Source organism: Ambystoma mexicanum, chromosome 5p (assembly GCF_040938575.1).
Source record: "Ambystoma mexicanum isolate Mex_15411 chromosome 5p, UKY_AmexF1_1, whole genome shotgun sequence".
In the NCBI taxonomy this organism is placed as follows: Eukaryota; Metazoa; Chordata; class Amphibia; order Caudata; family Ambystomatidae; genus Ambystoma; species Ambystoma mexicanum.
In genome coordinates, this window is record NC_090930.1 from 1,079,149,216 (window position 1) to 1,079,174,717 (window position 25,502).

Here is a 25,502-nt window from a genome sequence, read left to right on the forward strand (position 1 = left end):
TCGGGCTTTGAACACAATGCCAATTGATGCGCCCTAAGACTAGTGTCCCTCTCTTCACTATTTGAAAAGCTTAGAACGTGCTCATTTGCCATCTAACAAGCTAAGAAGCTGTCGGCTTTAAATGCAAATTACAAATACTCCATTACTCCCTAAATATATTCAAACGGATACATTCTGATTATGTAATGTCTTGGAGCAGAAAATGCATAGCAGCCATTTTGGAAATTATAAAAAGGGAATTCCCTGCTGTTTGTACTAAACACCTGTGATGGCGAGACTGCTATATCTGGCTATTTTGACCTTTTTAAAAAAAAAAATAATAATAATATACGTGTTGCTGTTGCTTTTTTCCTGGGTGTGATCAGATTATTCAGGTTAACATGAGGAGCATACATCCTATTTTTATCAGTTTTGGTCAGGTGGTAGGAAGCAAGGTGGGCCGATGTGTTGCATGGTAACCAGAGAGCTGTGTGCTCTACCAGTAGTGCCAGGTTCTTCTTAAATCAGGCTCGGGGAGGGGATTGGTTTTGCACATACTGACACGATGATATCTTAGAGCAATTACGGGATTCTGTGCATTATGGGAGAGGTATTTTATAGGGTCATGTGACTTACTAGCAGACGATTAAATATAATGCATGGGTGGCTTCGGTGTCTGGTATCCACTTCTTGTATGTATGCGTGGATGCCTGCGAGTGTGGTGTCAGAATGTGTGAGGTCATGTGCAGAATGTGGGTGCATGTTTAATGTCCCTGCCACTGGTGTTCCACCAAGCAATGTTGGGAGCACCAAACTGGGTGTCGGGCAGCCGTAGGTCGTGAGCATACATTAGCCTTACTTGAAGATGAAGGTTTTACCTGATGAATTTACCTGTGGCTCCACTGCCGCCTCTATAATGCATAGACTGCAATCTCCTTATAAATGTTTGTGATAACCTGGGTGAGAGCAACAGCCAATCAGTGAGCTTGGAACAAAGGCATTTTTAGCCAGTGAAAGCCATCATTATAAATTGGCTAACTGGTGCATTGCCTACTTGCCTCCCGACACCTCCCACCTTATAGGCGATTAAATGAAAACATGCCCTTTCTGTCCTCTGCCTCCTCTTGCCATGCAGCTTCATTGCTTATCACTGTGCTGCAACAGAGGTGCAGTGCTTTTTCAGTTACAATGTAACTGAGCAATGTAGTGGATACTGTACCCGAAGTCGACTCTTCATTCTGGCACTTCGTACTTGGCACAGGAGAGAGCGTGAGCTGTTTTGAGGATGAAGTGCAGCTTGTGAAGGACTTTCCTTATGGACTGCTTTGCTTTAGTCACAGAAATAAAGGAATGTCGTCACCTGCCCACCCCTGAGGTCACCGGACACAGGAAGCAAGACCGAAGTGGTCATGTGAGTCTCAAGTGACCGGGATAAAAAGGGCAGTTTTCTGCTCTGCACTGTTTACATTCTGGCACTTGGCACAGTAGTGTTAACTGTCCCCTCGGGCTGTCTTGGTGGCATTAGTACAACCTTTGAATGACTTCCTCTGGGGACCTCCATGCGTTAGACATCTGCGCCATCTCTTCCCCATCCCATGACGTCACTGGTGAGAGGAAACAAGATAGAGCGGCCATGTGATTCCCAAGTGACCATGATTTAAAGACCAGTTTGCCTCGCCTCAATTCAAGCATTCTAGCACTTGCTGCAGGAGTGGGGGATGTCCGAGGCTGCCCTTGAGACATAAGTACAGTCTTTGAAGGACTTTTCCTGTGGACTGCTCTGAATTATCTGTTGAAATACATCTGTGTCAGCACCTGCCCCTCCCCTAATATTACCTGTGGAAGGAAGTAAGACCGGAGTGGTCATGTGATTCTCAAGTGACCTCGGCTAGGGCCTAGATGTTGTATTTAGGTGCTGCACAGCAAGCATTTAGCCAATGGCATTCTCTAAAGGGTGACTCTTAAGGGCAGGATTATCATATCAAGGCTTGTTTTAGCCTGTTTCAGCTGTGCTGTGGCAGGGTTTCTGTTTTTTCTGCTCTGGTCTATTCCCGGTGCCTTGTAAGAAGAACATTGACCCTCATTACGAGGCTGGTGGTAATACAGGCATGACTGCTGCCGGTATTTTTTTTTTTCCTAGGCGCCAGGAAAAAGTCTTCCCCATTCCCAATTGAGCCCCATAGGGCTGCACCGGCACCGACCTGCTGGGGAGAAAGGCACCCGTGAGCACAATTCGTAGTGTGCCGGTCCGGGAACTATGGTACCGGCAAGCTTACGGGTACCGTAGTTCCCGGACCGGCAAACTTGTAATGATGTCCATTTTGTTTTCGTTGGAGGTGAGGCTATTTGTTGTGATCAAGCCATCAATATGTCCAGCTCGTTGCCAGCCACAGCAACCTCTGGGGAAGAACCGAATAATAAACATGATCAAGCAAAAGCTATTATGGGGTTTTTACTCATCATATCCGCTGTTGATTGATGAGAGTTGGATTATACCAGCTGTTAATGGAACCTGGCTTTCACAAGATTACCCAGTAATTTCAAAGGAGATTTTACAACCCTGATCTACAGCTGTCTTCAAAAATTGATTTGGCCAGTGGGGTCGTTTTTATTTTCCTTTGCAGTATATTAAAGAGCTCAATAGGTCAAACTCAGGAATATTTTTACTTTGAAGGTGTCTGCAGGTGTGAATGTTTTCTGTTTTAAAGACAGTTCTTTACCATCCCCAAACCAAATGCTGTAAAATGCGTGTTGCTCTATCTGTGAATAGCCAAACAATGATAAATACGCTTTAAGTGCTTGAGACTAGAACAGTTAGGGTGACTATGCAGCTACTAAAACATGACCATGTTTCTCAAGCATGTTGCTGGCTTTGTTGGGCCACTATAGAGGATCAAATCCACAACCAGGCAATGCTTCAAAAAGAGAAAATTGTGGATGGGTTTGACACTCATTATTTGTCTACTCTATAAGAATTGCCTGCGCCCAAGAGTATTCTTCGGCCCATGTCTCTGAATATACTTTGGGTTTGCACATTTCAGAGACCACAGTTAGGAGGCAAGTCGTTGAGAGTGCTTGGATGTCGATTGTGAAATACTCGAACCATATTTGTTAGAGAATCCCCTTATTTATTGATCTTTAAGTTATTGTCAAAACATCAACTCTTTTCATTCTGGGTGCCTTCATTTGTTGTATTTATTCCATAAGAGCCTCATACTTTTTGGCCAATATCTTTAAGTTTTTTTTTTACAGTGAAGTGTAATTATATTATTTTATGTTGTCTGTTTTTTTATTTTAATCTTTCTTCTCTCAATGTACAGGTCATGAAAATGGGTTCACCTTTATTATTTTGCACTTAATATTGTTGTACTACTTTGCTGCTACCTCTACTATTTAAGAAGGACGTTTTCCCTGTGTGCCCTCATGTTTTCTTTTTGTTTTGTCTGTGAGTGCTACTGGTGATAGTACTTTGCTGGGAAAGCCACCTCAACTGGTAACAGCTCAACTCCACATTTGTTAACTTGGGCTGTTGGGCCACTACCAATCAGGATGGCCCAACCTGACATTTATTATTTCTTTATTACAAACAAGTTGCATCATCCCATCTCATTTGGAATCGGAACATTCCTTGAATATTACATTCTTATAGCTTCTTGCAACTGCCAAGTGAAGTCGCAACAACTGAAATGGCTAGCAAAAAGCATGTGTCATAGATCATTGGATGTGAGGAGCAATGGTGCTGCAATGTTCAAGGCTTTGTGCTTCAGAAATATGATCTACAAGAGACGGGATAGGGGATTGAAAAAGAGAAAACAGAAATGGAAACTGAAGTGTGTGAAAAATAATTGAAAATTGTATAAGCTGTGAGAAACCTGAGGGCGTTCTCACATTTACTTTCCTTGGACCCTCTGCACAGGTGGCCAGGGAAAGGCCATTGCAATTGGATCCCAACCCTGGGACCGGAGAAGAGAGGGAGGATCACCTGGGTGTAGGGTCCTTGGGAAAGGAGAAGGAAATGTCCTTAAAGGAGACAGGGTATATACCTTTTCTGGGCCATGATCTCAGAAGATGTTGTAGGATATTGTTACCCCGTCTCCTTCGGTCAGAATAAAATTAGGAAAACAAACAAACCTCAAAAACCTAGAAAGAAGGGGGCTGGGAGGGGGATGAATTCTGGCTAGACATGATATCCCTCTTTTCCTAATGATGACCAACCTAACCCTCCCTCAACCTTTATGCGTTATTGTAGGTCAGCTCCTTTCAATTCACCATGTGGGATATTTGACAGTACTGAGACGAGGAAGAGGAAACTGAGAGTAATGAACACCACACCCGTTCACCACTGGGATGAAGAAGATGCCTGTAAGGTGGTGTGAAGGTCAGGCATGTCCTTCTAATCATGACCAGGCAAGGCTGATTGAGAGAGCACACCTGCAACCTGTTAGAGGGTTGCAGGTATTTAAAAGGTAGAGAAAAAAGCAACACAGAGAGCAGCAGCAGTTTGCCCTGTCTGATAAGCAGGGAACCTTGTGTGAAGAGAGGCGAGATGCTGAGGATTATAAGGGAGATGACCTGAGACAGCCTGATGTAGGAGCAGGAGCTCAGTCGAGCGGACTGGCAGCAGATAAGGGAGCCGGATGGAAAGGCTGCCCCTTTCCCTTTCAAGTAAAGTGCTTGTTCCATGTTGCTGAGAAGCCGGCCCAGGGGTGTCTAAGGGGCAGAGATTAGACCCAAGCAGCAGAAGCTGCAGATTGTGTGCTCTGCGCTGCAAGGAACGCTACCGAAGAGACCAATGAGTTTCTGGAAACTAAGAAACCTGGTGCACGAAGTGCGAGTGACTGAATATTTCCATTGTGTTGAAATACTATGTAGCTTGTAGTGGAGTGGTCGCTTGCTTTAGAAGAGCACGTTTTCGAAGGTCGACGCTCCTGGGGTTTTTTCATTGTTGAATTTTAATGTACCAGAGATACTTTGTATTGGAGTGGTCACATCTCTTAAAGCAGAGTGGGTTCCAAAGTCTCAGGGCCTCATTATAAGTCGGGCGTTAAGGGGTTAACGGCACCAGTAAAGGTGCCGGCGCCGTCAACCCCGTACCGTCTAATTACGAGGTCCCAAAGCGGGACCCGCTCTGCACGTCTGGTTTTAGCAGACGTGCAGAGCGGGTCCCGCGAGGGGAAGAGGGAGCAAACAATGGGCCGCTCGTAATCGGCCCATTGTTTGCTCCCTCTCCCATTCCCATTCAGCCTTATGGGGGTTGAAATGGGAATGGGGAAGGTCCGGGCCCGGGTTCCTGAAGGGAGGAATTACCGGGCCCTCCTAACAAGGAATGGCCTGGTAATTCCCCATTCTGGGAACCCAGAGCTGATTTTGGCGGCAGCCATGCCGCCAATAGTGGCATGGCTACTGCCAAAGTCGTAATAACGGCCTCAGAGTATTGGGAAGTTCTTTAAAGTGACAGGAATAAATATTTCAAAGCGGGCTGAATGAAAACAAGATCATAAGCCAAATCAATGCCCAGACAATGCCTAATTGAATATGAATTTTATAAATTTAAATGGAAACACTGCATATGGTATTTAAAAGTGAATGGAACTGTACAGTCATTTATCATCAGTGCATGCTGCATTTATGAAACAACTAAACTTTCAAGGTTAAGTAAACCACTGAATGTTGAAAGTTAACTCCATTAATCATAAGGAATCCTTAAGAAAAATGTATTATATGAAGAAGGGAAGTGAACCTGCATGTACCAAAAGGTGATAAAGAAAACAGCCAGGGCCCTTTTTGTTTTTGTGTGTTTTGAACTGTGATTGAATACCATTCATGGGGAAGGGAACCCTGAGACTTCATTACCCTTGCTTTAGTGTCATGAGCTATAATGAAATACAAGCCTTGGAGAAGGGAATCCTGGAACTTCATGAACATTTCTTTTGTGCTTTGAACTGTAATGCTTGGTACTTGGGGAATGGAACCCCAAAATTGTTTCAAAACGATATGATCTTGAACTTGGGAAAATATACCTTTGAGAGTTGTAAAACAGTTTTTTTTACTTGGGGAATTGAGCTGAGAGAAAGCTACAGGCTGGAAGAAGCTCGGAACCTTTTGTTGAATACTGTTTCTTTTGACTTTTTACATCCCTACACATTGGTTTATTGTAACTGTGAGGAAAATGATAGGTATTGGATACAAAAAGACTTTTAAGTTGAACTCTTTGACTCAAAATGTCCTTAGTATTTTTCAGGTAGGGAAATTTCACCTTAGCATAGGGCAAATTAGGCCTTCATCCATCCTGAAATTTAAGTTAATATTCTTTTGTTCAAGTTGATATCGCGTCTCTGTGTCGTACTTCATGATGCCTTCACAACGCAAATAGAGATATACACACACCTGACTTAAAAATGTGTAGACAATACAGTATTAGAAAAGATAACGCTGGGATAAGATAGAAGGAGGTGAAAAGAAAAGAACAACCATGCAGAGAAATAACGGTTATATTAAAAGCAAAGATTATGCATGAGAGAGACAGAGAGAGAGAAAGAGAGAGAGTGAGAGAGAGACAGAGAGAGAGAGAGAGAGAGAGAGAGAGAGAGAGAGAGAGAGAGAGAGAATGAGAATGAGAATGAGAATGAAAATGAGGGAAAGCGAAAGGGAGAGACAAAATCAAATAGAGAAAGAGCCAGACAAAAAACAAAATGTGAAAACAAATGACAGGGAAAACCATGTCAGAAACATATCATACTGCTTGAAAATTGAGGCAGAAAATGATGGTAGAATCAAGGAATACATAGAAGAATATAGCTTAAGGAAACTGATATATGTGAGGAAAGAAAATTAAAGATAAGCATGTGTGGGAGAAGGGTGCTGGCATCCATTTATTTTATAGAATAAAATACACCCAAAGTAATTAAATATGATATTGAATGTCACCTTAGACATCCATGCCCTTGAACAGACACTCATCCTGTGACCTTGTGCCTCTGAATAATCACATAACTGCACATTGACTTGCACGATCCTTATAAGGTACAGCTGAGCTTCTCATCCAAGTCTAGTAGATGTCCGAAGAATTTGACATTCTGAAAATGGGATCCGTTATTTCAGCACAAACAAAGAATATGTGAATAGCTATTTCCCTGAATTAAAATCTTCAAAGTTACTGTTACCTATTCATTACATGTTTGGAATTGTTCAAAAGAATGTTTTATGGTCTCATTTACAGTAAATTATGGTAATACATCACTTCTTGCTTTCCCAGAGCTGATTACTGCCCCCAGTGAAATTAGAGCTTCATCCTTCCAATGTTAGGTAATTTTCCATGTTATCTTGTGTTAACTTGAGTGTGTAAGTGCTAATTATCTCTGAAATGCAATTATCTTGAAATGTAATGCAGGGGGAGAAACTAAAGGAGAACAAGAAAGGAGAGAGAACAGAAATGATAAATACATTAGAGAAATAAAGAATGAATTTTTAATACCTTTATAGGATAATGTAGAAGAAAGGGTTTTTCAGTGCATATCGGATAATTGAGATAGGAAGGAGTTCCTCAGGTCCATAACGAGAAAGCTTTAATCTCTCAAGCCTTGAACTGAGCAACATCTATTCCCATGGCTCTAGTATTTTGAAGGCTGCACAATGAGGATATCGGAATGTTCTTATTGAAGAGGTCCAGGAGGACATTAATGGAAGATTGAGCCATTTGAGAAAGAGGTCAAGAACTTTGAATTGAAAACTTGAATAAACAGCCCGTGTAAGATTCTGAATTGAGAAGACACAAACTGGTTTCACGAAATAAGTTGAACCAAGGCTTTTTGAACTTTTGGGAGTTTCATGAGTGCGACAATCAGGAAAACCGGCATATGGTGCATTGCTATAGTCGAAGTAATAGTTGGTTAAAGTTCAACCACTGGTGGATGTTTTTCTTGTGGGATAAATGGAAGGCTCATCTTGAGGAGCGTAAGTGGAAAGAATGGTTAGTAATCAAAGATTTAATCAGAGATGTCAGGCTCATCTCATGCCATATTTTCAGTACATCTGGTGTAGTAAGTATTGCCAAAGAAGATCAGAGCATGCAGAGGTGTGTATCTGTTTGATGAGATGTTTAAGTCCAACGAATCCAATTGCAGCATTCAATCCTTTGAGTTGAAGGCAGTTGTTTTACACCCAATCTCCAATCTTATCCAGACATACGCCAGAGTTCTGCATTGGTCATCTGCTTCAGAGATGCACAGATGCATCAATTTCTCATCAGCATAGGCTTGCGAGTGCAGATTGAGTAAGTCCTGTATAGGTTTCATAGAGATGCCATACATCAGCAGAGACACAGAAACGCCCTCTGGACCATCACAAGAAGTAGCTCTCGGAGGGGAGGTCAGTGCACCATTTCTAATGGTTCATTTACTTCCAGCAAGAAAGAAGGACAATTTCTTTCAGGTTTGATTACAGAACACAAATTGAAACCATTTAGGTTGGATGGCATGTTCTAATCTGTCAATGACAAAGGAGATGTCAAGTAGAAGAAGCAAAGAGAGATCCAAATTTGGCAGATTAGGGCAGTTTTCCCCAAGTATCGGTGAGTGCAGCTTCTAAGCATGTAGAAGATGAAATACATATTTACAGGATGATTCTATAGTTGTTTTGTGACTTCTTCTTCCAGGATTGTGGGAATCCAGGCGAGAGCAGAAATGGGGTGATTGTTATTACGCTCACTAGAGTCAATGTTTATTTTTATTGCAGACATAGCTATAAAATACTTCTGAGATTTTGGGACACTAAACGTTGAAATATCCGTTAAGGACATACGTAAGAGGGCTGGGGAGCTTATCAGTGTGGGTGGCAGAAAAAATAATATGGCCAGGGTTTGCCAGAATCTTGAGAAGAACCAAGGAATAATGCCAGCAGAGGATTTTGGATACTACTGCTTTGGAGAAATCAAATTGCAGTGTTTGACGACAGAATAGCTCTCTTGGAATATAAATGACGAAGCAGAATATTTGAAAGAATGACCAATTTCGTCTTTGATGTTTACTACTTTATTGATGAAGAAAGCTGAATGGCTACTGCAGAATTTTGGGATCTACTAGAGCTGTAAGGGTTCAGAAGTAAGGCTCAGACACAATGGTGGCATATTTTTGGTACAGACTTTTATTAATCAAGAAGGGGCTGGAAAAATGCCTCTCTATCCCTAAAGCTAAGAGGGGGTTCCCTGCCTCAAAGAAAACTATTGAAATTGTCAGGATGTCCAAAAGCCTAGCTCTGCCCCTAACACTAATAACTTAAAGGGAAAGTTTGCTCAGAAATGTTATTGTCCCAATCGATTGTGCATGTTTTTGTAAGCATACTGTAATCAATCTTAGAAAAAGTTTCTATGCAGAAATAGGCATAGATGTCTCTGAACATCACAGATGTTTGCAAACATCACAGGACAGCCCTGGACATCCAGAATGTTCACGAACATTGGCAAAGGGAAACCACACGTTTTAAGGCCCTATCCCATCCCATTGTCATCACCCCTCACCTCCCCAAAGATTGTTTGATTAGTTTGACAAGTGTAATGTTGTGTTTTTTAGTATGTTTGTACTGTGTCTGCAAACCCAGCATGGTGGGCATTTCCAAAACTATGACGCACCTCACGCTTCTCACCATCCATTCAGTGTGTGCGTCCATTGTCTCCAGACATCACACCAGCCCCTGGACAAATGGGAGGCCCGACTGTGGACCAAACAGGGAAGTCAGTCCACGAACCGAACCCAGATACTACTAATTCTATTTTCCCTACTTTTTGGCCATTTCTTAAATAAACTACTAGATGAATTAACACAAAATTTACAAAGGCACGCTTTCAGGACCAAGCCGCTGCTACTGCCACACATTTGTGGAAAATCTGTCCAGCGGTTTTGGCTGTAAATGTGAGCACATTTATTTTTACCTTGCATATATCAGAAAAACCACACATTTTGGGCCATCCCCTATATAACTTTCCCCCCCTGCATGAGACCTCATCAAACTTTGAAGAATCAATCTGATGGGGCCATATATCTTTGTTGCAATGTTTCTTGAGGATTCGTCCAGGGGGGCAAAGTTTTAAGCCACCCAAAAAGTGCTATTCCTATGGGATTGCAACATAACCTTAACTACCAGGCTGCTACTGTATAAGGTGGTAGGAAAAGTCGTAGGGGGGTTCCAAAACTTTAAAACTTGAATGGGAACAAAAATGTGCTTGCAGCTACAGCCTCAAAGACTGGGTGGATTTGCATCCAGCTTGCGCGAGGAGTGGTGGCATGGCCTGGATAGCATACATTTGCAATGTGGTGTTAATCCGACCAGCAGAATAAAAGAAAAATCAGAGTGCTGTGTGACATCCTTGTACATCACACAAGGGTGCTGATTGGTCAATTGAAAATTGCATGGTGCATTACTACTTTTAAAAAGGGCACCATGTTTGATTCAAGAATTGTGTCCATTGACCGTGAACTTTGTGGTGAAAAGATATTAAAAAACACATTGCACTTTTCTCACAAATGAAACATCCTTTGAGGAGATGAGGGGTGGTAAAGATTTGGTGTAATATATCTAGAAAAGAGGAAAAACTGTGTTTTTTCTTCTCCGATGTCCGCAAACCTCTCATATGGTGGGGAACATTATTATGATGTTCGCAAACTTGATAAATGGTTGAAGGCATTCAAGCATATGTGCACATTGAAGCATTTGGGGTAGCTACTCTGCCTTTATGGTTAATTTGGCTTTCCCACTGAAAGATAACTTTTTTGGTAACATAACTTGGCACAGTTTGATGAATGTGCACAAACCTTTGCAAAAAATATGCACCCAATGCTGAATTTGTTTGGAAAGTTTGGTGGAGTTTTATCAAAGAGAGGCAAAGTTTTAGGCGGGTCCCACATTTTTTTAAATCAAGGTAGACTTAAATATGAACATATTTTGCTTGCAGCTATAGCTCAAACCACTGAACATGTTTGAACCAAACTTGACCAAGGAATGACGGCTTGGTACAAAAGTGTGATTTTGCAAAATTGATGTTAATCTGTCACGTGTTTTCTTTTTTAAAGTGCCAAAATGTTGGTAAAAACGGCCTGTTGCAATGCCCAATGTCTACTCTGAGATGCTTAGTGGGGCATGCAAAATGTCAGAAGCCGATGCCCAGGGGATTGAGACCACTGGCCGTTGCTGCAAGTCATGAACAGTGGCCCATGGACCCATTATGGGAATATAGGGCCTCATTACGAGTATGGAGGTAGCCATGCCCTTAATAAGGGCATGGCTACCTCCATACTGGGTTCCAGTACCGGGTTCCTTCAATGAGGAATTACCGGGTCATTCCAACCTTGGAGGACCCGGTAATTCCTCATTGAAAAAACCCATCCCCATTCCCATTTGAGCCCCCATAGGGCTCAATGGGAATGGGGAGGGAGCTAATAACGGGCCCGTTATTAGCTCCCTGGTCCCCCTGCGGGACCCGCAAAGGACGCCTGGTTTTACCAGGCATCCTTACTGGGTCCCGCAAGGGAACCTCATAATAGGGCGTCCCATAATGAACGTGCCGGTCCCGTACCGGCACCCTTCATTACGGTAGCGCCTGTATCGTAATGAGGCCCATAGTGTCCAATGGGCCAGGCTACGGACCATGGCTAATGTTTAATGTGGGTTGATATTTGGAGAAGACAACATGGCTGAATCTCATGACCCAGGGTTTGTGGTTATGTCCACAAGCCGTGGACACTGGTCCACAGTCCCAATATGGTATAGTGGGCACTAGACTGCAGGCTTGGTCCTGTGGCTATTGCTGATGGTTTGGTTTGGTTTATTTTTTGTATAGCGCGCAAAGCCCTTAGGTATGTCGGTGCTTAACTTAAGACAAGGTTACAAAAATACAATAAGTGCCATATTGGTTACAAGGAAAGGCGTATAGGAGGGAAACAGTCAAGGGTAATAAAGAGGGCTACATACATGAATAATGTGTGGAGAGCTTCCCCTGTTGTGTACAAGGCGCTTGAGACAGATACAAAAGGGGGCAGTGTTGAGCAAATGGGACCTCATGTCGATGGAACATGTGAAGAAAGGTCATATCTGGTAGCAAGAAGATGCGAGAATTGGAGCTTTTGCCACTAGAAAGGGGCTACATTAAGTACATATTGGGTCAGGTCAAGCATTAGGTAAATACATAAATGGAATGTTCGCCTCTTGTAGGGAACTTCAACAAATATATATGAGTCAGATCAAGTAGCAAGTAAATGCATAAATGGAATGTTTGCCTCTTGTAGCAAACTTCGACAATACATATGTGTCAGATCAGGTAGCAAGTAAATACATATGTGGAATGTTCGCCTGTAGTAGGGAGCTTCAACAAATACATATGTGTCAGACCAGGTAGCAAGTAAATACATATGTGGAATGTTCGCCTGTAGTAGGGAGCTTCAACAAATACATATGAGTCAGATCAGGTAGCAAGTAAATACATAAGTGGAATGTTCGCCTCTTGTAGGGAACTTCAACAAATATATATGAGTCAGATCAAGTAGCAAGTAAATGCATAAATGGAATGTTTGCCTCTTGTAGCAAACTTCGACAATACATATGTGTCAGATCAGGTAGCAAGTAAATACATATGTGGAATGTTCGCCTGTAGTAGGGAGCTTCAACAAATACATATGTGTCAGATCAGGTAGCAAGTAAATACATATGTGGAATGTTCGCCTGTAGTAGGGAGCTTCAACAAATACATATGAGTCAGATCAGGTAGCAAGTAAATACATAAGTGGAATGTTCGCCTCTTGTAGGGAACTTCAACAAATATATATGAGTCAGATCAAGTAGCAAGTAAATGCATAAATGGAATGTTTGCCTCTTGTAGCAAACTTCGACAATACATATGTGTCAGATCAGGTAGCAAGTAAATACATATGTGGAATGTTCGCCTGTAGTAGGGAGCTTCAACAAATACATATGTGTCAGATCAGGTAGCAAGTAAATACATATGTGGAATGTTCGCCTGTAGTAGGGAGCTTCAACAAATACATATGAGTCAGATCAGGTAGCAAGTAAATACATAAGTGGAATGTTCGCCTCTTGTAGGGAACTTCAACAAATATATATGAGTCAGATCAAGTAGCAAGTAAATGCATAAATGGAATGTTTGCCTCTTGTAGCAAACTTCGACAATACATATGTGTCAGATCAGGTAGCAAGTAAATACATATGTGGAATGTTCGCCTGTAGTAGGGAGCTTCAACAAATACATATGTGTCAGATCAGGTAGCAAGTAAATACATATGTGGAATGTTCGCCTGTAGTAGGGAGCTTCAACAAATACATATGAGTCAGATCAGGTAGCAAGTAAATACATAAGTGGAATGTTCGCCTCTTGTAGGGAACTTCAACAAATAAATATGAGTATGATCAGGTAGCAAGTAAATACATAAATGGAATGTTCGCCTCTTGTAACGAATTTCGACAAATACATATGTGTCAGATCTGGTAGCATGTGAATACATAAATGGAATATTTGCTTCTTGTAGGGAACTTCAACAAATACATATGAGTCAGATCAGGTAGCAAATACATACAAGTACATAAGTAGAAAGTTTGCCATTTAGTGGGGAGCTGCATCAGATACAAAGGAGGTCGAGAGAAGTATAGGGGGAGGGGCTAGCTCTATCATTATTCATTTGGTAGGGCTGACCTATACATTGCATGAATGAAGGGCATGGAGAAGGCTACGTAATACATTCATACAAAGGAGTTAAGGAATAGTAGGCTAGGAACTGCTGACTTAACATTGGAAACATTAAACTTAGACACGATGAGAGTTAACTGGTAGTGTGGTATTTAAACATTTAGGAGACGGCCATCGCGAGGAGGATGGCACTAGAGTTCGAGTGGCATTGGCATATTTCAAAAATCCTGCAGATCTAGACAATATAACTGGTGATCGTTTAACAATTATGAAGGTAGAGGCTATTGAGTATATATGCCAGGTGGGAGGTTATGAGCAGTACATGAAAATAGTAGGTAAATTACCTGGAGGTAAAGTCCGCGGCAGATTTGAAAACAGTATTGCAAGGGAAGGTACAGACAATGAAATCGGCTTTTCTAGTGGATATAAGGTAATGGTGATCGTTGGGAAGATTTGAGATTGTACGCATAGTAGGCAAAGTTAGTCCATCAGCGAATGTTTACGTAAAGAAATACAAAATCAAGTTGGAGCGAGGATCGTGGATAACGTGCATAGACAAGTGTACAAGTTACATGAGAGGCAAGGTAAGTGGTAGTCAGAGGACACAAGTGGGGGGATGTCAGCATACGGCCAGGGCAGCGTGGGTTACACAGATGTTGCCCGGTGTGCACAGATGTGCATTTTACCTGAGGTGGCAATTAAGAGGAGAATAACATGAACAAACGTTGATGAAGGAAGACTCCGGCAACTGCATGGCAAGGACAGGTTGAGGGAGGAGCCGGAATGGAAAAGGGCTCAGTAAACCTGGTGTGAGCCCCTGGGTGCCTGGAGCAGTGTCTCGTTCTGGCGCATGCACATGAAGACACTGCTCCAGGCACCCGGCGGGTCACACCAGGTTTACTGAGCCCTTTTCCATTCCGGCTCCTCCCTCAACCTTACGCTAACAGGTTGGACACTTTACCGCTACCATAGCATCCTGTGGATTCTTCTGAGTTTTCTCACTCAACTTGAAAACCAGGTCTTTGATGCATCATGTTTGATCATCCGACGTTCACCATAATGGCCTCCCCCCACAGACCGACAGCACCAAAATACACTAAATAAATGATGATACCCTCATTTCTAGAGCAAGCCTCTAACTGAAACTAGACCCCTTACAAATTATGCAATCATGTGAAATCCTCACTGCCAAACTTCCACTAACTAACTCCCAGTCACTCAATATATATTTACTCTACAGACCACCTGACCCTGTTGGGACTTTCGAGGAGGACATGCACACCATATTAGGCAACAACCTCAAAACAACTATCCAACTATTACTACTAGGTGACTTTAACCTAGACTTTAATGACCCAGCTGACAAGCATGTCTCTGAAATAGACATCCTCACTGCATTAGGTTTATCACAAAAAGTTAATAAACCTACCCATATCAAAGGCAGTACCCTAGACTGGGTAGCCGATCATAACTGCATGGCTACCATTACTGCTATCACACCACAACTGTGGACAGACCATTTACTTGTGTCATTAACATTATCTACCACTAGACCTTCACCCACGGACCCACAAACAGCGCCACCCTGCTTAACAAGAAACAAAAAGAATATCACAGTGGACAAAGTGATCCCTGCTATTCTCCCATCTCTAAACTCATTACCCGACAACATAGATCCTACCACTCTGGTCCATGAATACAACAAAATTATGCTCACCACAATGGATAGAATTGCCCCACTCAAATTGAGAGCAAGTAAACCAAAATCCCACTTAAATAAATGGTTCACCCCTCAACTAAAGGATTTACGTATCCTGAAAAGGATGTGTGAAACTGCCTGGAGTCTTTGCCCCACTGTGGAGAACAAAGGTAAACTAACATTCATCTCTATACACTAAAAAAATGAAATCTGCCTGGCAAAACGGAATTCATATAACAAACATATTGCTAATTCTAATTCAAGTATGAAAGAATTGTTTACTATATTGAAAGAACTAGAATCCCTGATACCCATACCTGACATATGTGTCAGAAACAAAACTTGGTGCTCGGATATACAACATGCATTGCCAACAAAAAAACACACTCCAAAATAAAATAAAACAAAAAAAAGACACACTGAATCTACAGCATCCCATGGACAGCAATCGATCCAGTGATAAATCTACTACCCAGACCACTAGAATCACTTTACCAAAACTACTACTCTAGAGGTAGAGAAAACTATCCTATCTCTCAAACCATCCAACTGCAAAGGCGTCATCTGTCCAGCCTAGATTACAAAAGATGCTTCTAGGGACTTGTCACAATTTATTTCCAATTTGATCAATGCCTCCTTCGACTCTGGTAACATCCCTGCCAATTTAAAACAATCATGTGTACTCCCACTCTTGAAAAAACAAACTCTAGTTCCACTTATTCCTACTAATTACCGCCAAATCACGACGGTACCATTCTTACTTAAAATACTAGACAAATTTGCATATACCCAGATTCAAAAATACCTTGACCGTAATAAGCTCCTGGAAGCTAGACAATTTTGCTTTCGCCCACTAGACGGGACAGAAACAGCCCTGATTGACTTAAAAACTCAGGTCGATGAGCTGAGAGATAATGGGAAGGCAGCCCTTCTCCTTCTACTCGATCTCTCAGCTGCATTAGACTTAGTGGATCACAAGGTCTTATGCAGACACCTGGACTCAGCCGCTCATTTCTCTACACAGGTTATCAGATGGATAGAATCCTTTCTGAGCGAGAGATCCATGAGGGTGTTCTCCCAATCAGCAGCGGCAGACCCTACCCCTATTCAGTGCGGTATGCCCCAGGGCTCTTGTGTCTCCCCTACTCTATACAACAAATTCACCAAACCCTAGTTCGATGATCTAGACCTTCTGGGTATCACAAAAATATACAGATGATACTCAGATTCTCCTCCCTCTTTCTGGGGATCATGGTAAGGACTTGGCCTTGGTGAATAGAGTATATCTCATCATCCAGGCATGGATGGCCACCCACGGTCTATGCCTGAATGATGACAAGACAGAACTGATAATCCTGGGCTCACACACTAACATCAACAAACTAGGTCACAAATACTCCTCATTCACCATTGATGGAAACATTATTAGGGTGACTTAGGAGGTACCAACCCTAGGATTCTACTTGGACTCTACTATGTCCTTCGATAAACAAGTAAAATCCCTTGCCTCTACTACAGCTTACACCTGTAAGCTTATCAGAGCCAGCAAGCCATTCCTCTCTAATGACAGCTGCATGATCTTTCGAGGCTGGATTATTGTAATGCTCTTTACAGTGGGGCTACCAAATCATCATCACGAGGTTACAAACTTTGCAAAATAATGCATTAAGAGCTGAACTAGGTATAAACAAAAGAGTATATCTCTGCCATCAAACGCCAACAGAAATGGCTCCCTACCCACAATAAAATTCTGCTTAAAATGGTCTTCTTGACCCATAAAGCACTAAACAATGCGGCCCCTAGCTATTTAATAGATAGGCTAAACAGAAGAATCTCCACTCGACTGACCAGAATCAGCAACGCTAACTGCCTTGTGGTACCGAGATTCAGACTCACCAAAATTGGCAGTAATAGCTTTCCAGTGAAGGTGGCCAAGATATGGAACGCCTTGCCTCATGAGTTGAGAGCAGACCAATCATATCTACAGTTTAGAAAGAATTACATCAACCTGCTCAACTCTACTGACCGCGAGCCACAATAGAGAAACCAGCCTTTTCTGACCATCTTAGTCTATCTTCCGTATTTCAGAAAATGACAATCTAACCTGCCCACTACCTGTATATTTGTTATATTGCTATAGCTTTGCCCACACCGTGAAATACTGTCATAACTTGTATATGTGTGATACTGCTATATTTTTGCTTATATTGTGATATATTTTATTTTTGCTTATATTGTGATATATTGCTACAATCGGCCTCATTACAAGGTTGGCGGTAAGGCAAAAACGATGCCGGTATATTAATACTGGCATCGTTTACCGCTCCGGTGTATCCTGACCCGGCAACCCGGTATTAGCGGCACCCTAAATAACAGCGCCGCTAATAGCGTCATGGGCGTGTACTTGCTCCCCTTTGGGGAGCAAATACCGGCATGCCGGTAATAGGGGGAAATCCCAACCCACGCGGACATGCAAATACCGGTATCGCGAAGCCGGTAATCACGGGCTGCGCGATGCCGCCCATACAGGCATCGCGGACCACCAGCAAACAGCAATCAGGATACAAGGCAACTGCCAATGGTGCACAAAATCCCCACAGGTGGAGTCAATGGAGGCTGACCAGTATAAAATGAGCACACCCACACACCACACCCCTTCCAACACCAAAATGCTACCACTAGCTGTTGCAATCATGGCGCTGGCGGACATGCCCATACTGCTACAACTACAGCAACAACAGCAACAACAACAACAACTACAGCAGCAACAACAGGCAGCACAGAGGAGACACAGGAGGAGAAGGAAGGTGGGACAGGCCCAGCAATTTCCACCAGCGCAGCCAGCAGTGCCTCGCAGGCAACCACCAATCCCTCACACCAGACCCAGCCCTTTTAACCTAACCCCTGAGCAGATCCACACCCTGTACCGGTTGGACCGTGACACCATCACCACCATAGTGAACATGATACAGAACGACATTGCCAGCCTCATAGAAATACTCACTGCCATCCCCCCGCTAATAAAGGTGGTGTCTGTGCTCCACTTCCTGGCCACAGGCACCTACCAACACACAGTGGGCCAGCTGCATGGCATTGCACAGCCACTATTTTCACGCATGTTGAACCAAGTGGCGGATGCCCTCCTGAAGCACGCAAGTAGCCACATATCCCTACCACGGACTGCCCAGGAGATAGCCGACACCAAAGTAGACTTCCATGCGCTGGCAGGCATGCCCAATTGTGTTGGTGCCCTCGACTGCTCCCATGTGGAATTGGTAGCCACCCATGTCATAGAGGCGGTGTACCGCAATCGCAAGCAATACCACTCCATCAATGTGCAAATGGTATGTGACTCCAGCAAGATCATCAAACATTTCTGCGCCCGATATCCCGGATCAACACATGATGCCATGGTACTGCGTAACTCCACGCTACCCCATCACATGGAGTGACATGCTGGACCACGTGCCTGGCTCCATGGTGAGTTGCACAACTGTCCAATGGCAGTGCTTTGGGGTACTGATGTGTAGGGATGCATAAGGGAGGGCATACTCCACCTGAGTGGGAAAGGGGGGGCATACTCCACCTGGGTGGGAAAGGGGGACATACTCCACCTGGGTGGGAAAGGGGGGGGCATACTCCACCTGGATGGGAAGGGGGGGCATACTCCACCTGGGTGGCAATTGCCAGTGATTGGAGAAAGCATGCAGAGCTAAACACTCCTGACCTGAACCGGCCAAACGGAACATGATACATCACTGGGCCACATTGCACAAATTATGCATATCGATGACAACAAGTAAGAGGCACAACCAGGCCACCATGGTGATGGCAAACAATGCATGAATGAACAGGATGGCAACTGAGGCAATGTGGTCAGTGTGACCTTGCATAGTGAAGAATGAACAGCATGAATTGGAGGCTAAACATTGTTGCAATACCACAGCACATCTGCCTCAGCATGAATGATTACACCCTGCATCATCTATCAAACGTCAACCAGGCTACCACACCTCATGACAGTATAGATTGCATTTAGTTGACATTTTTGCATGCGTACAGGGACATGTGTATGCCCACACAAAATAGCTGCCGCCATGACTGTGCTCCCTGAAGGTGGCAGTTCAGAGTGACACACACCTATTTGTATCTGCTTGCAGGTGATGGAGGATATCCCTTGAGGCCATGGCTACTTACCCCTGTGCGGAACCCACAGAACAGCCATGAAGAGGAGTACAATCGTGTGCACACCCGTACCGTGTTGTGATTGAGCAGACCTTTGCCCTGTTGAAGGCGCGGTTCTGCTGCCTCAACAGGTCTGGTGGGGCACTCCTATATAGGCCTGAGAAGGTGTCAAAGATCACCATGTCCTGTGTCATGCTGCACAACATGTGCGTCCGGAGAAATGTACTACTGCCACCTGACATTGACATGCATGGCCCGGGTGAGGATGTTGAGGATGGAGACAGAGGTAAAGTAGCCCCCTGCCAGTATGTGATGCATGGGATGGCCATGCTGTACGCCAAGCACTAATTCATGAATACTTCTGAAACACAGGGACTATGATAAACATGTGTCAGTGAAACTCTGGCTCCATGTGTACATGCACACTTGTATTGTTGGGAGTTGGCCACTGAACACCATCATACATTAAATGTACATGCACAAAATGAAGAATGTCCAGCCATTGAATTTTTGGCACAAAACGGGTGTATTTTTCAAACAGGCAACAATGTGAACACTTCTCCCCAACCCCCAGTGAACTCCCTAACCCACCCTACAAACCCCAATAACCCCCAGTGAACTCCCTAACCCACCCTACAAACCCCAAATGTACTCTGATGATTGTTCCCTTCACCAACAACCATGTGTCCAAAGGCCATTGTTTGGCCAATCTACTTCTTGACCTTTTTGGTATCCGGGGGTGGCATCTCCGAGTGCCATGAACTCCTCCGTGTCATCCACACAGGGCTTGTGTGGGCTGAGGTTGAAGGTGTTGTAGCAGAGGACGTGTCAGAGGCAGGTTCCACGCCTGCTCCAAGGCATGGCCGCTGCATATGGAGCAGGATGGACGTTAGCACTTGCGTTACTGCCCCCAGACAGTCCCTCATGACGACTGCAGATGCGTTAACGGCAGCAGTGTTTGCAGCGATGGCTGCTGTGGTCTCCCCAATGGCAGTAGCAATGGCCCTCCTGGTGTCCTCCCCATCGGCAATATACTGCCGCATTAGATCAAGCATTGACTCCTGTCGTGCCTCCACCCTTGACAGTCGAGCCTCAAAAGTGTCGGTGGTAGCCGGAGTGCTGGTGGCCGGGGTGGTGGTAGCCGGGGTGGTGGTAGCCGGGGTGGTGGATGGCGCTTGCGTGGGGCCCACATCCAGGGTGCTGTCCTCCTCGAAGAGGCACATGTCGGAATCTCTGAGGTCGGAGTCGTGGAGGCAGGGATCGTCACTGCTGTCGGCCTCCATATGGGGTGGGGAGGTGGTCAGGGGGCTTGGGGTGGGTGTAGTGGACACGACTGTCACACCCTCGGTGTCCACATTTGCATCTGCAAAGTCCACGGTGGTTGGTGGTGCAGGAACGAAAACCCCTCCCACTGTTGTGGGTGGCTGATGCTGGTCTTGATGTGTGTGGCCCACACTGGCAGCACGTGGTTTTTGCTGGGTTTCAACCCGGTCCGGCACGCTGCGTGTTGGCCTGGCCTGTTTCTCTGGCTGGGGGATGGTGGTGGTGGTGGCCCTTGTCCCATGGCGTGATGTTGATGCCCTTGTGCCCCTCTCCTGACTGGCATCTTCCTTATCAGTGCCTGGGGGTTAGAAGAGATGCAGGTCATCAGTGATGGTGTCACATGCCAGCGACATACTATTGCACTGTGATATATTCATACATTCATGCATCCATTTATTACAGGGGTGTGGCAATTGGTGTTCTGAGGGGGCATGTAGGCCATCAATGCATGGCAGGTGGCATGCCATTGATATGGGGTCTGTGTGTTGAGTTACATGGGCACAGTCATGTTATGTTGCCTGTGTGTTGGGATTGGGATTGGCACTCAGCATGCATTTGTGTGTGGCAGGGTGTGGCACACATTATTGACTGGATATGTTGATGTGGGTCTGGGACATGCATTGGCTTGCCTAGTCTCACTTCCACGTCACTTGTGCTACGTCATGGTTTCCCCTCAAGCGATATGCAGGGTCACTCACCTCCTTCTGGGGATGATGCGGCGCCCATCTCCATCTCCAATCCCTCTATTGACTTGGGATCAATGAATGAGCTGACAGTCTCCTCCCAGGGCATCAGCTTTGCTGGTGAGTGTGGCACCGCGCCTGTCGCCATGGCCGCCCTCCTGTTGACTTCCAGGATGTTCCTCACCCTCAAGCGGAGGTTGTCCCACCTCTTTCTGCAGTCACACACAGTGCTTGGGTGGTCCCCACGGCTGACACCCTCTGGGAAACCTCCTGCCAGATTTTCTTTTTTTCATCTGGGCAGCATGCTTCATGGCATTTGACTTGATTATCTCTGCATGCTGGGCCAGAGTGCCCGCCAGCATGTTGAGCTCAGCGTCAGAAAAACGCTGTCTCCGCTTCCGGGGGGTCGTCTTCTGGATAGCCTTGGACATCCTCAGGGTTTTCTGACGCAGCATAACACAAAAAGACTGGTGGTTGGGGAGGATGGCAATGGATTGTGTTTTTAAAGATGGCCGCCCGCCCATTTCCCGTTCCTGCGCGATGACATAATTTCCGGGTCCGGTTTTGCGAACCCGGTATTAGCATGGTGGTATTACCGGGCTGGTATTTAGGGGTTGCTCTGAGGCGGTGCCGGTATCGGTGGGTCCCGTGATGCTGCTATCGGGGGGTTGGAGGACCTTTAGCAGCAAGCCGGTGTTACCATTACCCGCATGGGGTTTCGCGCGTGCTTGCGCACTAGTAATCACCCGCTATTAGCGGGTTCATACGAGCACGGACTCACTCTTACCGGCATGCCGGTATTTAACCTGTTTTTACCGGGCTACTCTTAATGAGGCCCAATGCCTTTGCAATCTTACCTGTAATATATTGGGCCTCATTCCGAGTTTGACACAAAGGGATACCGGGCACCAGTAAGGACACCGGTGCCGGTAATCCCTTTGCGCACTATTTCGAGTTCCCTTAGCGGGTCCCTTCCTTAACGCCTAGTGCGGTACCATTATTAGCACCTTCCCCCTTCCCGTTGAGCCCTATGGGGGCTCGAATGGGAATGGGGAATGGCTTTTTCAATGGGGACTTACCGGTCCTGCAAAGGTGGGAATAGACCGGTAAGTCCCCATTGAACGAGGGCGGACTCGGTAACGGTATGGAGGTAGTCATGACGCTAATAGCACCATGATTACCTCCATACTCGGAATGAGGCCCATTGTGTATTACTGTGAATTATCTGTAACCTTGTAAGCTTTGCACCACCTTACTGCTACGCCCTGTTACATTCGGGTTTGGTGCGCATTAGAAATAAATAAACAAACAAACAAACAAACCCTGAAACATGACTTACCTTCGTGCCTCCAAGAATACGACCAGTCCTGATGACAGTTCGGGCATGTTTCTTGTGAACTGTGTTATTAAATAACTGTTGACAAGTCTACTGTGAGTCATGCACTTACTTGTGACCCAGATAACATCTTAAAAATGCATTCTGCATTGTGAAATGCTCCGAATTGGTTTCATGTTCAAATACAAATGTAATTTACTGTTCTCATGTCACGCATTCATGTACAACTTTAGACTGTGTCAATTTGTCATATTTCTGTTTTGTTTTTATTTAGCAGTTTTTATCAGAATAATATTGTTATGTTTTTCAACACGCCGTGTTCCACTAGTGTGATCTAATGTTTTCTCACTAGACTCTAGATAGATGCTGACATCCGCTTAGTGCTCGAAAGGCGAGGTAGACTTGACTCAATTCCCCTTTTTTCTTTTTTTCTGATGGCTTTCTGAGGCCTTGAGCATGGCTGAACATCATGTCCCATACACTTCAGCCAAAACTTACATACCCCGCATGTGTTGCTCAAAGTAACAAATGTCAATATGCGCTGACAAATAGTTAAATAGTTAAATACAGCATTGGAACAAAATGAAACATCTTCAATTTGAAATTCACTGAACAAACTTGCAATGTGGCTGCAATGTGGCTGAAGCCCACGCTCCAGGGATTGCAGCTACTGTGCATGCAGAAAACCAACAAGAGTGGCCCCCTATGCCATTATGGTAGTTTAGTAGACACAGGACCAGGCTGCAGGTTAAGTCTAGTGTATATTGAGGTTGGTTTGGTGGGGCCAGTGTCATCGTTCATCCTCATGTTCTTGGTAATTTGGCTTACATCCTCGACATGGGCTGATTAAAGTAACATATATCAGTATACACAAAAACACATGTTTGTGAAAAGTGGAATTATTTATAACTTACATACAATGATGAAAACATCATGAGACATCTTCAGGTATAAAATATTTTAAAATTCAGTCAAAAAACTTTGTTAAATGGACGTTATGGTTAAGTTGCCCTAATAAAAAAAACTGTGCAATTCAGTGAAAAACAGTTGTTAAACAGACATTATGGTTAATTTGCTCTATTAAAAAACTTTGAAATGTACAGAAAAACCATTGCCAAAGGGATGTTATGGATGTAAACGCAAATATGAAAAAACATTGAAATTTGCCAGATATGGTAAACTATGCAACCATAAATCACACCCCCACCATGCACTGCTCAGAATAACGCCCAGGATAACAACACAAATGGCACTGTGCATATAAGTAATGATGTGAATACAATGCAACCTTTTACCGGACAGTAACTTCTGAATGACTAATGCATGCACACAATTTACATACAATGGACCTCATTTGAATATGGATGAGTTACCTTAATTACTTGGTGAAGGTCTTCCCAGCGGACTGCAATTATTTATCATGCACTGTTGTACATTTGCATTATAATGTTTTGCTGTCTCAAGAAGGCAGTGTCCGAGTTCCATATAAATAATACCTCTGCTTCTGTTGTTTAGATGAAAGTATATCTGGTGATGTCAGATACACTTTTCGTGGAAGTAACTGAAAGACCTCTCCACAACTAATATGAGACAATGAGCAGCGCAGTCTTGTAAGGAGAGTTTGCTAAAACAATGCTGTATTTGCTCGATTGCGGTTTCTTTTTACCCCCGAAAGAGAAAAAGAGCTAAGCAGGATGTGTGCTGCGCAACTGAATGAAGTTTGAATTTCACATATTTAGTTTAGAATAAAGGAACGGATGAGATCATCCGTTTTCATAGGAACTTGAAATACGAAAGAGTCATTTCTTACTGAACTAATATTCTGCTAAATGCATTGTTACATTTAAAAAAGAAATTGTGAACTTGTAACACTGTTACACCTATCACTATACTTGCACTACCAACTAAGTTGTACGGCCTGTCTCATCCTTTTCACTGCCTTCTTTCTAGGTGATACAACTTTGTATTTTCATCCCAGCTCTTTCAACAAGTAACAACTGAACACAATCACTTTGCATGCCAGTGAATGATACATTTTGGAATGAAATGATGGGGTCAAAATGTAGGGTCTCCAGCACTTATAGTTTAGTGAATGTGTGCGTCCATCAATGGGCGTGCTCACCACTACTGAGAAGAATCCCTCAGTGGCGTGGCATCTCCCTGGGGTGCACTGCTTCTGAGAAGGCTCACTCTGACCCACTGTGGCTTGTGCTTCGAATGAACATTTGAAGGCATGTCTTTGAATGAACATTTGAAGGCATGTTTGTCATTATGGAACATTGCCCGACTATGTTTGATAGATATTCTGTACAGACATTTCTTAATGATAATATACTATGCTCTCCGTTGATTTGGCAGTCTTATGAAAAATGCATATGACAAGACTAGTGACCAAGTTGAAGGTTTGAGAGTAGTAATGGCCTTTCATGAGGTCCCGGCAAGACCCCCATTGAGGGGTTTATAGTTATTAGTACTATGGGGCAAACAAACGGCAAGCAGAGGTCAAAGTGAGCGGGAACTATGAATTATTGGGAGTCAAGTCCTGCTACTTTAATTTTTTTACTATTAACAGTTCCTCTACATTTTATATGAATTTTAAGTATTCCAGAC